Genomic DNA, 13,901 nt, shown 5'->3' on the forward strand with positions numbered 1-13,901 from the left:
GTTCAGAACTTATTTCATCTGTAGCCTAATAAACTGCATGCTTTCCAGAGTCGTAGTGGGAGGACCACACACCATGTCATCATGTGACTCCCAAGTTTACTTCCATATGATAGTTATATCAATATTTGCGCATAAAGGTGTTTCCACCGCCATTTCTCGCATACTACATTTTACCAACACAAAAAGATCCCACCATGTCAAAAGAACAAATTCATTTATAAAATTGTACTGAAACTTGTTTCCATCACAGCTGTTGTGATTTTTCTTTATACGGTATGACTTTACTCAGATAATAACTGGATGGAAACGTGGTTAGAAACATTTGGAATGTTTAGTTTTTTAATTATCAGTGTTAGTTCTAGCCATTTCACATCAGTCACCGATCTGACAACTAGCTACACAGGCAGCCCAATCAAACCAATCAAAAGACCAATTAGGGAAAAGATCAGAATAGGGCTGCCTGTGTAAATGCAGCCTATGGGAGAATCTTAATGGTGCCTGTGCAGGCATGTTTTGCACCGGCTGAAGGTTGACTACATTCCATTTGGAACCGGGCTGCCTCTCGGGCATGAGCCAAGTGTCCTGACCTGTCCGACGGCAAAGTCGGCTCAAAACAAAAGTTATGTAATGAAGCAGGTAAAGTAACGAGTAATATTCAATATTTTCACATGCGAAAGTGATTGCTTTTGATAACGCTTTGTCCGCCTTACCAATGAACTAGTTTGAAAATTCTAATATTTATTTTTTGGAAAAGAGATGTACGATGCACCCGGGCCAGCATAATAACACTCCCTCATTGACTGTCATTCCACAAATCAGGCTGATGGCACAGCACAAATCTCTGTAGCTTGTAATTGACTCATCTCACAGTTTCAGCTTTAATTTAAAATGTGCCTAGGACTTTACTCAGATCTGTGAATTATGATGCAAAAACATCTTTGTTCTGTAAACCAAATGGCATGTACAGTTTTTGAACAGAGCTATATTAAAGCGCTTAACTGAATTTATATCAGATATGTCTGGGCTTTGGTGATAGTGTGGGAAAGGCAAATTCAGTTAACCTAACTCGACAAGGGTAATTGGACAGGATGTATCTCATACTTGCCCTGGCTGTGACCAGTACAGTTTCTTTTACATGAAATCCATTTAGGACATAAGTTCAGCAGAAAATCCCAGAAAAGGTCATCCTGGATTTGATTATTTGGATCACAGTTATGCTTTTAAAACCTGGTGCATGAGGTAACAATGCTGTTTGCAACACTTTCCTTACTCAGCTTTCTCCAAATAGTCTTGAGGATAAATCACTCAAGCTTATTTTGTATTTCTCCTTAACAGCCACCCCAGCTTCAGCGAGAACATTTTATTACTGATGTGCTCTTGTTTTTGTGGTTGCATTTTGCCCTTGTTTGAATGTTTTATTTTTCAAGGTTTCTCTATTGCACTGTGTTTGTGTTCCCTTTGACTTGACTATCTGCTCTGTCACCTTTTCTCCTCCTGCCCCTGTGAATGGTGTGGATTCGCTTTAACTACTGCAGAGCCTTTTTACATGTACCATAATGTAATTAAGTGTAATCAAGATTAAAACTACTGTAAGTTTTGTACTGTATTGGAGAGTCTATTCCAAATAAATAAACTTTACTTGGCTGGCTGATATTTCCTACAGTCAGATATTTATCAAGAGGAGGAGGAGGAGCTCTGGGTGGGCCACCCTGTAAAAAGATAACATATGCCATCAGCACAGTAGTCCACAATCACACCATGTAATAACAGCCAACGTTAGAGGAAGAACAGGAATGGCAATGTTAATTTCTGGATTTGGTTGAGTAGTCTCTTAAATGCATGCAGATATCCAGACAGAAGGCTTTGTCCAGGCCACAGGTGTCAAACTCATCCCATGGAGGGCAGTGTCTACGGGTTTACACTCCTCCCTTGTACTTAAGGCCTAGTTTCAAGCAGATCAAGAGTTAACCCGCGATAGCCAACACCCGCATAGCTGATGTTTTGGAGGCGTCTGAGATGTAAATGCGTTAACTGTGAAATCGGTGCGCAGCTGCTCTTGATCATTGAAACAAAACCACACCCTCCCACTCGTGTTAGAAGTTCAGAACGAGAACGTGTAGGCGTCAGGTAGCCTAGTGGTTAGAGCGTTGGACTAGTAACCGAAAGGTTGTAAGATTGAATCCCTGAACTGACAAGGTAAAAATCTGTTGTTCTGCCCCTGAACAAGGCAGTTAAACCACTGTTCCTAGGCCGTCATTTTAAATAAGAATTTGTTCTTAACTGACTTTCCTATTTAAATAAAGGTAAAATAAAAATATATACAGTACCAGTCAAAAGTTTGGACACCTACTCATTCAAGGGTTCTTTATTTTTACTATGTTTTACATTGTAGAATAATAGTGAAGACAAACTATGACAAAACACACATGTAACCAAAAAAGTGTTAAATAAATCAAAATATTTTATATTTGAGATTCTTAAAAGTAGCCACCCTTTGCCTTGATGACAACTTTGCACACTCTTGGCATTCTCTCAACCAGCTTCATGAGGTAGTCACCTGGAATGCATTTCAATTAACAGGTGTGCCTTGTGGAATTTCTTTCCTTAATGCGTTTGAGCCAATCAGTTGTGTTGTGACAGGGTAGGGGGGTATACAGAAGATGGTCTTTTACCAAATAGGGCTAAGTCCATATTATGACAAGAACAGCTCAAATAATCGAAGAGAAACGACAGTCCATCATTACTTAAAGACATGAAGGTCAGTCAATCCGGAAAATTAAGAACTTTTAAAAAGTGTCTTCAAGTGCAGTCGCAAAGGCTATCAAGCGCTATGATGAAACTGGCTCTCATGAGGACCACCACAGGAAAGGTAGACCCAGAGTTACCTCTGCTGCAGAGGATACGTTAGAGTTACCAGCCTCAGAAATTGCAGTCCAAATAAACGCTTCAGAGTTCACAGATATCTCAACATCAACTGTTCAGAGGAGACTACTTGAATCAGACCTTCATGGTCGACTTGCTGCAAAGAAACCACCACTAAAGGACACCAATAGGAAGAAGAGACTTGCTTGGACCAAGAAACAAGAGCAATGGAAATTAGATCGGTGGAAATCTGTCCTTTGGTCTGATGAGTCCAATTGTGAGATTTTTGGTTCCAACCGCTGTGTCTTTGTGAGATGCAGAGTAGGTGAACGGATGATCTCCGCATGTGTGGTTCACACCGTGAAGCATGGAGGACGAGGTGTGATGGCTTTGCTGGTGACACTGTCGCTGATTTATTTAGAATTCAAGGCACACTTAACCAGCATGGCTACCACAGCATTTTGCAGTGATACGCCATCCCATATGGTTTGCGCTTAGTGGGACTATCGTTTGTTTTTCAACAGGACAATGACCCAACACACCTCCAGGCTGTGTAAGGGCTATTTGACCAAGAAGGAGAGTGATGGAGTGCTGCATCAGATGACTTGGCCTCCACAATCACCCGACCTCAACCCAATTGAGATGGTTTAGGATGAGTTGGACCGCAGAGTGAAGGAAATGCAGCCAACAAGTGCTCAGCTCATGTGGGAACTCCTTCAAGACTTTTTGAAAAGCATTCCAGGTGAAGCTGGCTAAGAGAATGCCAAGAGTGTGCAAAGCTGTCATCAAGACAATGGGTGGCTACTTTGAAGAATATAAAATATATTTTGATTTGTTTAACACTTTTTTGGATACTACATAATTCCATATGTGTTATTGTTGTGATGTCTTCACTATTATTCTACAATGTATAAAATAGTAAAAATAAAGAAAAAGCCTTGAATGAGTAGGTGTGTCCAAACTTTTGACTGGTACTGTGTGTGTGTGTGTGTGTGTGTGTGTGTGTGTGTGTGTGTGTGTGTGTGTGTGTGTGTGTGTGTGTGTGTGTGTGTGTGTGTGTGTGTGTGTGTGTGTGTGTGTGTGTGTGTGTGTATGAATAATGATGCTCAAATTGAAAATGATTAAACAAAATAATAAGGATTTCTATCAACCTAATCGAGATGTAAATTACATCTCACATTCCAGTATTTGAGATGTAAACAAGGTTACATGCGATTTATCTTAATGTGACTCCGTGCAGCCAATGAAATGGTTCGCTTTAGGTATAATTCCAGGAGCCACTTGTGGATTTGACAGCTCTAACGCAGCTTCACCTCGACACCGCCAAAACAACTGCTATGCAGATCTGATTGAATAGAGCCCTAAGGTCACTGATTAGTTAGGAACTCTCACCTGGTTGTCTAGGTCTTAACTGGACAAATGCCAGAGCTTGGTGCTTGAGTACTCACACTGGGCCTGAAGCGGGGTGGTGGTGTGTCGTCCTTCCTAGCCTCTGTGCAGCGGTTCCTGACCACCCTACTGTGGATGTCACAGCTCACGCAGTAGTGCAGCTTCACATACTGCAGAGCTTGGGAAAAATGTAGGCTGCACAGAGGAAAGGATGTTTGAGTATGAAGTGTAATAAACCACTGATCTGGTGGATCTAATCAAGCAAAAGACAGATGCGTCAGTGCAATGTCATTCAATGCTGGTCCTGGGGACCGACAGTGTGCCTAACAGCATCACACATGACGAGTTACCCTCAGACCAATCTACTCACAATCAAACACGCTAGCCTCGGAGATGTCCCTGACAGCAGCAGCCTCAACAATGTTCCCGATGACAAACTTTTTGATGGCCTTGTCCTTGGGCATACGGCGAGCACAGTTGCTGCAGCGGATGGGCTGCACACGCCCACGGCCCTTCTTGGCACGACCGCAGTTCCTTCTCTTCTTAGTCTAAACAAAGGCACAATGGATGTCTTGAAACATGAGCACAGAGGCTCACTGTCAAATTATTCACAAGGGTTTTTCAACTCCAGTCCTGGGGATCCCACTGTGTGTGCAGGTTCATTCCAGTCAATTAGGTACTCCAATTTCACTTAAGTGCTGTGTCAGTAATCTCAGTATAGAATACTTTGTTACACACAAACCTAGAGTGCAGAAAAATAACCAACCTGCAATGTACCGACTCTCTCTTGAGAAACCAAAACCAAAAGACAAAATCCATGTTTCAAGCAGCCTCAAGTTCAGCCTACTCAACTTGAGTATTATTCAGCCTACATAAAATGCGTTCATATTTACATTTCCTGCCTGAGCATTTCCTAGCAGTCCAGTGGTCTTTGCCAGAACAGGTAGGTAGCTAGTTAGTTGGTCCAGAGTTGTGCAATAGTTAATTGCATAAACTTAATTAATCAAGTTTTTTACACTTCAGAACATAAACTGATTGGATGTCAATAGGGGGGAACTGTACATTTGACAACAATGTGAGTTGTTTTCAAAAACGTGGACAACTCAGCATGTTGAACCAAGGCAGGAAAAGGGACCAGAATAAGGGGTAGGACCGAACGATTTGTTCTTATTCTTCTTCTTCGGTGGTGTTTAACGGCCTTTGGCATCCAATGTTGCATTAATAGTATAAATACATTACACTTTGTGATACAAATGGGGAAATGGAAAAATGTTAAATACATTTATTTTTAATTACCCTACCAACTAACCCTACACTTATTAAAACCCACCACCTTATTCCACTACTTTACCCTATCTGAACCTACCCCAGGCCAACAACCTGAGAGGACAGGACACTGCCACTCAACACACCATGTAACTCTTCTAAAGTCAAATCTCATACCCCCAAGTACTTCTCTGCAGCTGCCACCACAACATATATTTTCTGTGATTTAGGTTCCATCTCTGCAGTACAGTTGATAACCATTACTAGGAACACTAAGAAGCCAACCTTACTGAAACATATATCACTCATTGGCGTATCCCTCTGTTCTGTCACAGATCTACTATTCACAGGGATCCTCTCAGAATCACTCACCCTTGATCCACCTTCCTCTACTTCCTTCACTTCTTCAGCATGTGACATCTTCTACACTACTCTGACCCTGGCCACATCAACCTGCTTCTCTCACACCCGACACCTCCGACCCCCAGCAACGGACCGAACTAACTATATCTCTCCAGCACTTAATATACCTCACTGCTCCAACACCCTCGATGTTGTGAAGGACACAGAAAGCACTCATATATATTTGTCTTATCAAATGAATCAATTATTGACTTATTTTAGTTCTGCAAAATAAACAATTGTGGAAGGATATGGGGGCATAATGTATCTTTATCAGTAGTTTTTGGGGTGGCAGGTTAACTGACTTGTGTTTAGAGCATTAGGCCAGTAACCGAAAGGTTGCTGGATCGAATCCCAGAGCTGACAAGGTAAAAATCTGTCGTTCTGCCCCATAAACAAGGCAGTTAACCCACTGTCCCCTAGTAGGCCATCATTGAAATAAGAATTTGTTCTTAACTGACTTGCCTACTTAAATAAAGGTTAAATAAATAAAACATTTGTAGTCTGTCATTTCCCATGATGGATTTTCATGAATGCGCAGTTTACAAGCATTTGTTTGTTGTATTACAAAGTACATTTCTCTGTTTCTCTGTTAATCTATGATGTTACAAATTTACTGTCGCTTCGGCGATCCAAACCGTGTTTAATTAATTGGACATAATTTAAATTTGTTAGAGGGAGAAAACATGCGTCCATATTTTCCTGTCTGTCCTGGACAGCGAGAAATGTCTCCATGCACCCCTCGCACACAGAACCTGGCGTAGTCGGCCCTGCCCATCACACGTTTTCATTGGTTGAGGCGCATTCACATTCCACCACCTCGACACCAAAGATGTTCTATCTGTCATGGTATCTCATCTGTAAACACGTACATATAACAGATCAGCTATCTTGCATCTCTAGCTAGCTAGTTGGCGAACATTATAGGTTTACAAAGTCATGTCTAACAGTCATAGCCAAAATCACATCACACCTCCTTGGAGTTGTATTACCAAAACGGTTTGAATGTACCGCTGGCTCCCAGCGGCAATATTTTTATTGGATGTTGCATTTGAAGAAACTTTAACCACACTGCTAACCATATGCCTAACCCTAACCTTAAATTAAGACCAAAAAGCATTTTTTGTTTTCATGAACTTTTAAGATATAGACAATTTTGAAGTTGTGGCGATTAATGGAAACCCTTGGGTACTGTGTGTGTTCATCACTGTTTTCAGACCGGGTAGGACACATTTTGCAGCGATTTGTTCCATATGCTAGTTTGCAACATTGCAGAAAATGTTGCAATCCATTACGGTTACTAGTTACCTTTCCAAAATTGTAATCGGTAATGTAACTTTTGGATTACCCAAACTCAGTAATATAATCCGATTACATCTCGTTACTTTTAGATTACTTTCTCCTTAAGAGGCATTAGAAGAAGCAAAAAATGTATGTTACCAATTGAACGACATCTATTGCAGGATAAATCAATGTTAAAGTTTACATAGCTGGCCATATGGATGTTAAATTATACTTTATGGGTTGGTTATGTAGGCTTCTTCTAACCCATCGATTTCTACTACATAGAATACGATTAAATGATATCTTTACATGAAAAACCAAAGTCTATCAGAATTCCAGTAAATGTTATACCCCTTGATCTTCAAGAATAGGACTGGAAATATGGAAGTATAGATTATCCAAATTGTTTTACATGACTCCAAAGCTAAGGACTTATTAGCCAGCCATACTCTGTTGTTTATGATTTTTATAGTCTTTTATTGAACCTTTATTTAACTAGGCAAGTCAGTTAAGAACACATTCTTATTTACAATGACAGCCTACCCCGGATGACACTGGGCCAATTGTGCGCCGCCCTATGGGACTCCCAATCACGGCCAGATGTGATGCAGCCTGGATTCGAACCAGGTACTGCAGTGACGCCTCTTGCACTGAGATGCAGTGTCATAGACCACATTCGGGAGTCCAAGGACTGATTGGGCTCATTGATTCGTGTTGAAAAATAAATGTTGCGCTCATGGAAAGGCATGCTTTGAGCAATACTGAAAAGTGCTATTTACATGTGAAAAATTAATGCCATGTGCTACATTTGCTATAGGCCTATTGTTTACCTTTTTGTTGGTGACACCTTGATATTATAATTTTTTTATTTAACCTTTATTTGGGACTCCCAATCACAGACGGTTGTGATACAGCCTGGAATCAAACCAGGGTCTGTAGTGATGCCTCTAGCACTGAGATGCAGTGTCTTAGACCGCTGCGCCACTCGGGAGCAAATCCACAGATGAAACAATGAAACAATAACAGATGAAACAATAACAAAACGGTTGCCCCGTCTCTGTTTTGGTAAAACGCTGAGGGATGGGCCTGGAGAAGTGTAACCACTCTCAGATGAATAGGCAGAGCTATGGACTGACCATCCATGATGAGGTTATACAGTGTTTGTTTACATTCACAATGTTTACAAACATTGGAGTAAAACTAGTTTATATTTTGGGTTCTCATGGAGTGGGCCAATTGAACTAAGTTCATGAGGCATTTATAAGTTATATTCTTCAAGAATCAATGGATATACAGTGGGGAGAACAAGTATTTGATACACTGCCGATTTTGCAGGTTTTCCTACTTACAAAGCATGTAGAGGTCTGTAATTTTTATCATAGGTACACTTCAACTGTGAGAGACGGAATCTAAAACAAAAATCCAGAAAATCACATTGTATGATTTTTAAGTAATTCCTTTGCATTTTATTGCATGACATAAGTATTTGATACATCAGAAAAGCAGAACTTAATATTTGGTACAGAAACCTTTGTTTGCAATTACAGAGATCATACGTTTCCTGTAGTTCTTGACCAGGTTTGCACACACTGCAGCAGGGATTTTGGCCCACTCCTCCATACAGACCTTCTCCAGATCCTTCAGGTTTCGGGGCTGTCGCTGGGCAATACGGAATTTCAGCTCCCTCCAAAGATTTTCTATTGGATTCAGGTCTGGAGACTGGCTAGACCACTCCAGGACCTTGAGATGCTTCTTACGGAGCCACTCCTTAGTTGCCCTGGCTGTGTGTTTCGGGTCATTGTCATGCTGGAAGACCCAGCCACGACCCATCTTCAATGCTCTTACTGAGGGAAGGAGGTTGTTGGCCAAGATCTCGCGATACATGGCCCCATCCATCCTCCCCTCAATACGGTGCAGTCGTCCTGTCCCCTTTGCAGAAAAGCAGCCCCAAAGAATGATGTTTCCACCTCCATGCTTCACGTTTGGGATGGATTCTTGGGGTTGTACTCATCCTTCTTCTTCCTCCAAACACAGCGAGTGGAGTTTAGACCAAAAAGTTATATTTTTGTCTCATCAGACCACATGACCTTCTCCCATTCCTCCTCTGGATCATCCAGATGGTCATTGGCAAACTTCAGACGGGCCTGGACATGCGCTGGCTTGAGCAGGGGGACCTTGCGTGCGCTGCAGGATTTTAATCCATGACGGCGTAGTGTGTTACTAATGGTTTTCTTTGAGACTGTGGTCCCAGCTCTCTTCAGGTCATTGACCAGGTCCTGCCGTGTAGTTCTGGGCTGATCCCTCACCTTCCTCATGATCATTGATGCCCCACGAGGTGATATCTTGCATGGAGCCCCAGACCGAGGGTGATTGACCGTCATCTTGAACTTCTTCCATTTTCTAATAATTGCGCCAACAGTTGTTGCCTTCTCACCAAGCTGCTTGCCTATTGTCCCGTAGCCCATCCCAGCCTTGTGCAGGTCTACAATTTTATCCCTGATGTCCTTACACAGCTCTCTGGTCTTGGCCATTGTGGAGAGGTTGGAGTCTGTTTGATTGAGCGTGTGGACAGGTGTCTTTTATACAGGTAACGAGTTCAAACAGGTGCAGTTAATACAGGTAATGAGTGGAGAACAGGAGGGCTTCTTAAAGAAAAACTAACAGGTCTGTGAGAGCCGGAATTCTTACTGGTTGGTAGGTGATCAAATACTTATGTCATGCAATAAAATGCAAATTAATTACTTAAAAATCATACAATGTGATTTTCTGGATTTTTGTTTTAGATTCCGTCTCTCACAGTTGAAGTGTACCTATGATAAAAATTACAGACCTCTACATGCTTTGTAAGTAGGAAAACCTGCAAAATCGGCAGTGTATCAAATACTTGTTCTCCCCACTGTATATATATATAAAAATGTATAAATCCAAAAATGGATGTAGCAACTACAGATTGCCCTTTTAAGTCTATCAAAAGTGTGCGAGATTGAGCATGTGTCCATTAGGCCTATGGATTATTTTTTTTATCAGCATGAATTAGATTGAGAAATAAAAGCCCCACTTTTATTCCATAGGCTGGGATCTGCATTTTACAGCTGTTGCAAGAGGGCATGTTTCACAGGCATCTCAACTGGTTTCAAAAACAATGATTGATAGGCAGCTTAAACTTCTTGAATTCAACCATTATTGGGTTCAAATACACATGTATACTTGTGAACAGCCATCCACAACAACCACAATCCGTAAGGCGCAAATAGCTAAATGAGAGAGCAGCAGTGTGATTCACATCATCAATGCGCTATGTAGATATCAATTATAAGTGATATCAGTATCGCCGTAGAGACTACACAACTGCTGTCATCCTTAACTCCAAGCATTTATTCAAATTGGATAATCTTAGGATGCCGACAGCGGTCGCACCATTGGAAGACATAGCTTGGACTGTAGCCTACAAAAGCCTTTTCCTAATCTTTTCCCGTGATCCATCAAACACATTCGGTGTGTCATCATAGTGATCTCTGACGTGGTCAGATTCGCTCAGGTGGAACAAACTTAAACCTTTTTTCAATGCTGATTTGAATGTCATTGAGAAAACAGAGAAGTGTCAAAGATTTTTTTCGCAAACATACTTTCTGAATTTAAAAGTAATCATCGAAGTAATCATCTAGTTTTTCAAAAGTATCTGTAATCTGATTACAATATTTTCTGCTGGTAAAGTAACAGATTACAGTTACCGGTTTTTGTCATCCTTTACATGTACTCCCCAACCCTACAATTTATCATCTCAACATATGATTTTAAACATAACCTTAACCACAATCCTAAACTTATGCCTAAACTTAAATTAAGACTGAAAAACAAATGTTAAGTTTCATAAATTTTAAAGATATAGACCATTTTGACTTTGTGGCTGTGGTAACTAGTGGACACCCTTGGGCTGCAGTCCAAACACGTTATTTTGACCCCCTCGGCCCTCGCCCTAGCCACTTTCCCTCAGGGGAATCCCCATCGAAATGGATGCAGTTTGATTACCATCTTAAGTGGAGTTCCAATTCACAAACGTTGTACCCTCGGCCCTTGATTTAGCTTGAAGGAGCGAGTGAAGAACTTTTATCACTTGTGGGGTTGATATGACCCACAATTCACTGCAAACTCTAGTCACGTGTCAAACTCTGGTGGTCACGCAGTGTCAAATTTAATCAACAGGGCTGCATTTTCGGCATGTCAGTTAAAATTATAATGCTAGCTTGCTAAAAAATATAGATGCCATTGATTTTAGAGTTGGCAAATTGGCTTAGTCTCGTAGTGAGGAGCCTATAAAACGTAACTAGCTTCATAAACATGTTTGGGAATTCTAAAATGTATTGGAATAAATGACCAAACTATGAATCTAGATAGTTAGCTACAGTTACCCACAGCTGGCTATCTTAGCTTGCTAGGTACATTAATCGCTTTAGGTTGGTTGTTTGTAAGCTCAATTTCAAGGTTTCCAAGGATGTTGCCTCTCTGATCATCACTCTCCCTCCCTTGGGCAAGGGACATTTAATAAGGTAGACTCGGATGTGACGATGGTAGTGAGAGGAAGCCCATTGGCCGGCAGTGGGAGAAGATGGAACGAGATGGATTTTGGCCGACGTTCTGCAAATTTCCTCACCGATAACATTTGATCTCAATTCAGTTTTCTGTTCCCAAAACTAGAATGTGTTCTGGACAAAGTTTTGTAGACTTTATCCTTTGCACAAAAAAATGCGTTGTTTAGAAGGAGTGCAAAGGCGAATTGAGTTATTGCACACTCGCACTTCACAGAGGTGGCGTTCCCTAACGGAAATATGCAGACGTATGCTAGCTCGTGCTTGACTCTGCCCACTATGACTCATTGTTCCCATTGGAAACGACAGGCTGTGGTCTATCTTGGTTTAGTTATAAAAATCTTAGCTTGGGGTACTGCGTGTTAGTTCATCGACACATTTTGCAGGGAGTTGTTCCGTATGCTAGTTTGCAACAATGCAGAAAGTAAAAACTGAATTCTGTTCTGCCAGAAGTGTGCTCTATACATAAAATTGGCATACGTCGATATATTTTGATGAGGATTTAATCGCCGATTTCCAGGCCATCCTCACAAACTGTTGCACTTTTTTCTTTTGGTAAAATTGTATGAACATAATTTCACTTGCACAGCTCATATTTAAATCATCATATGTAAACATTAAAAACGGCATAATATGTGTTAAAAACAGCATTGAATATTAGTTTAGTGTTAATTAAAAACAATAAAAAACAACCTAAGACAAAAGTACTTAAAAAAAAAGATCCAATCTGTAAAGCCATTTAAAAATGTGCACACATGATTTAAAACAAAAGTAAACATTTTTAAGACATGGAAAACATGTTAAAAAGTAACTTTGTTAAAAAAGCTGTCTTCGGTCCTTTGTACAGGAATGGGGTGAGTCCTTATCAAAAAAGCCTCATCCTGCTCTTCCGAATCGGGGTCTAGAGGAGACCCCTCCCCTAGGCGCAGCGCTCTCAGGCCATGGCTGCCGGGACCTTAGGGGTTGTGGGGGACCCTTCGTTCGTACCTCCCCATGGCTTCCGTTGCTACCAAAGCCAGTGCCTGGGGGGTGGTATCTACTGGTTTTCCTACCAGCAGGTTGCGGGAGGACCACAGTGCATCCTTCAGACACGTGAGGGTGAGCCAGAGCTTGGTGAAGGCGTTTGGTGGGATAGACCTTCGGCCCACACCATATAGCACGAGCTGAGGTGTTAGGGGGCCTGATTCCTTCCATAGGTCCCTGGCAGCTCTGCACTCCCAGAGCAAGTGCCTCACTGACTCATCTTGGTCGCAGCCTAGTTGGAGGCACGCGGATGACCTCGCCATGCCCAGAGAGAGCATAACAGTCCTGACTGGGAGGATCCCGTGGGTGACCATCCAGGACAGTTCCCGGTGCCGGTTCAGCAGAGCAGGATGGGCCACATTGCACCAAACCGTTATTGGCTCACCTATAGCGAGCCCGCGCACTGGACACACTGGTTCCCATTCCTGGAGAAGAGAACGGTGTTTAGTTAAAACCGTGACTAGCTCTTTTTCCAGTTTAAAATGTCTTAAGAACTTTTTGAGCTGTGCATAGTGTGTGGGAGTAGGAAACAGACTGGGGCTCGCAGGTCGACTGGAATCAGCTTCAGGGTCCTGAGTTAGGACCCCAGGCAAAACCGTGCAAGGGCCTGCGTCTTGTTGTTGACCGGGGGGGTGGCAAGAGTGAGATGTAACGCTGTGTAACGGCTGCCCAGGAACAAGTAGAGGTCAGGCAAGCCTTTCCCCCCCTTGAACCTGGGCCTCTTCACAACCTCCCTCCTCAGTCTCTCCCACTTGCTTCCCCACAGGAAGTAAAACACCATCCGGGTCCAGGGCTAAAAGTGTCGCTCGTGGTGGGATAAAAACAGAACGGATTAGTAAAAGCACAGGTAAACTCACAGCCTTAATGATTAAAACCTTGCCCTCAAAGGTCAACTGTCGTAGTCCCCAAAAGCCCAGTTTCTTTGTCACTGTCCCTAAAATCCCAGTCCAATTTCCACTCCCTCCTGGTCAATCTTTACTCCCAGTAACCGTATGTCCGTCATTTTAACTGTCAGTGGTAGTCTGGTCAAGTCTGAGTCTGCCCACAGTCCGAAAAATTTGGCCTCCATCTTGTCTCTATTCAGTCTCG

General features: G+C 42.0%; 1 pseudogene; it reads right to left on the reverse strand.

Moving 5' to 3' along the window:
- Positions 1 to 821: 821 nt before the first annotated feature.
- LOC139540769 (small ribosomal subunit protein eS26-like) lies at positions 822 to 5,937 on the reverse strand (annotated as a pseudogene).
- Positions 5,938 to 13,901: the final 7,964 nt, after the last annotated feature.

The sequence above is a fragment of the Salvelinus alpinus genome, chromosome 2 (assembly GCF_045679555.1).
Source record: "Salvelinus alpinus chromosome 2, SLU_Salpinus.1, whole genome shotgun sequence".
NCBI lineage: Eukaryota > Metazoa > Chordata > Actinopteri > Salmoniformes > Salmonidae > Salvelinus > Salvelinus alpinus.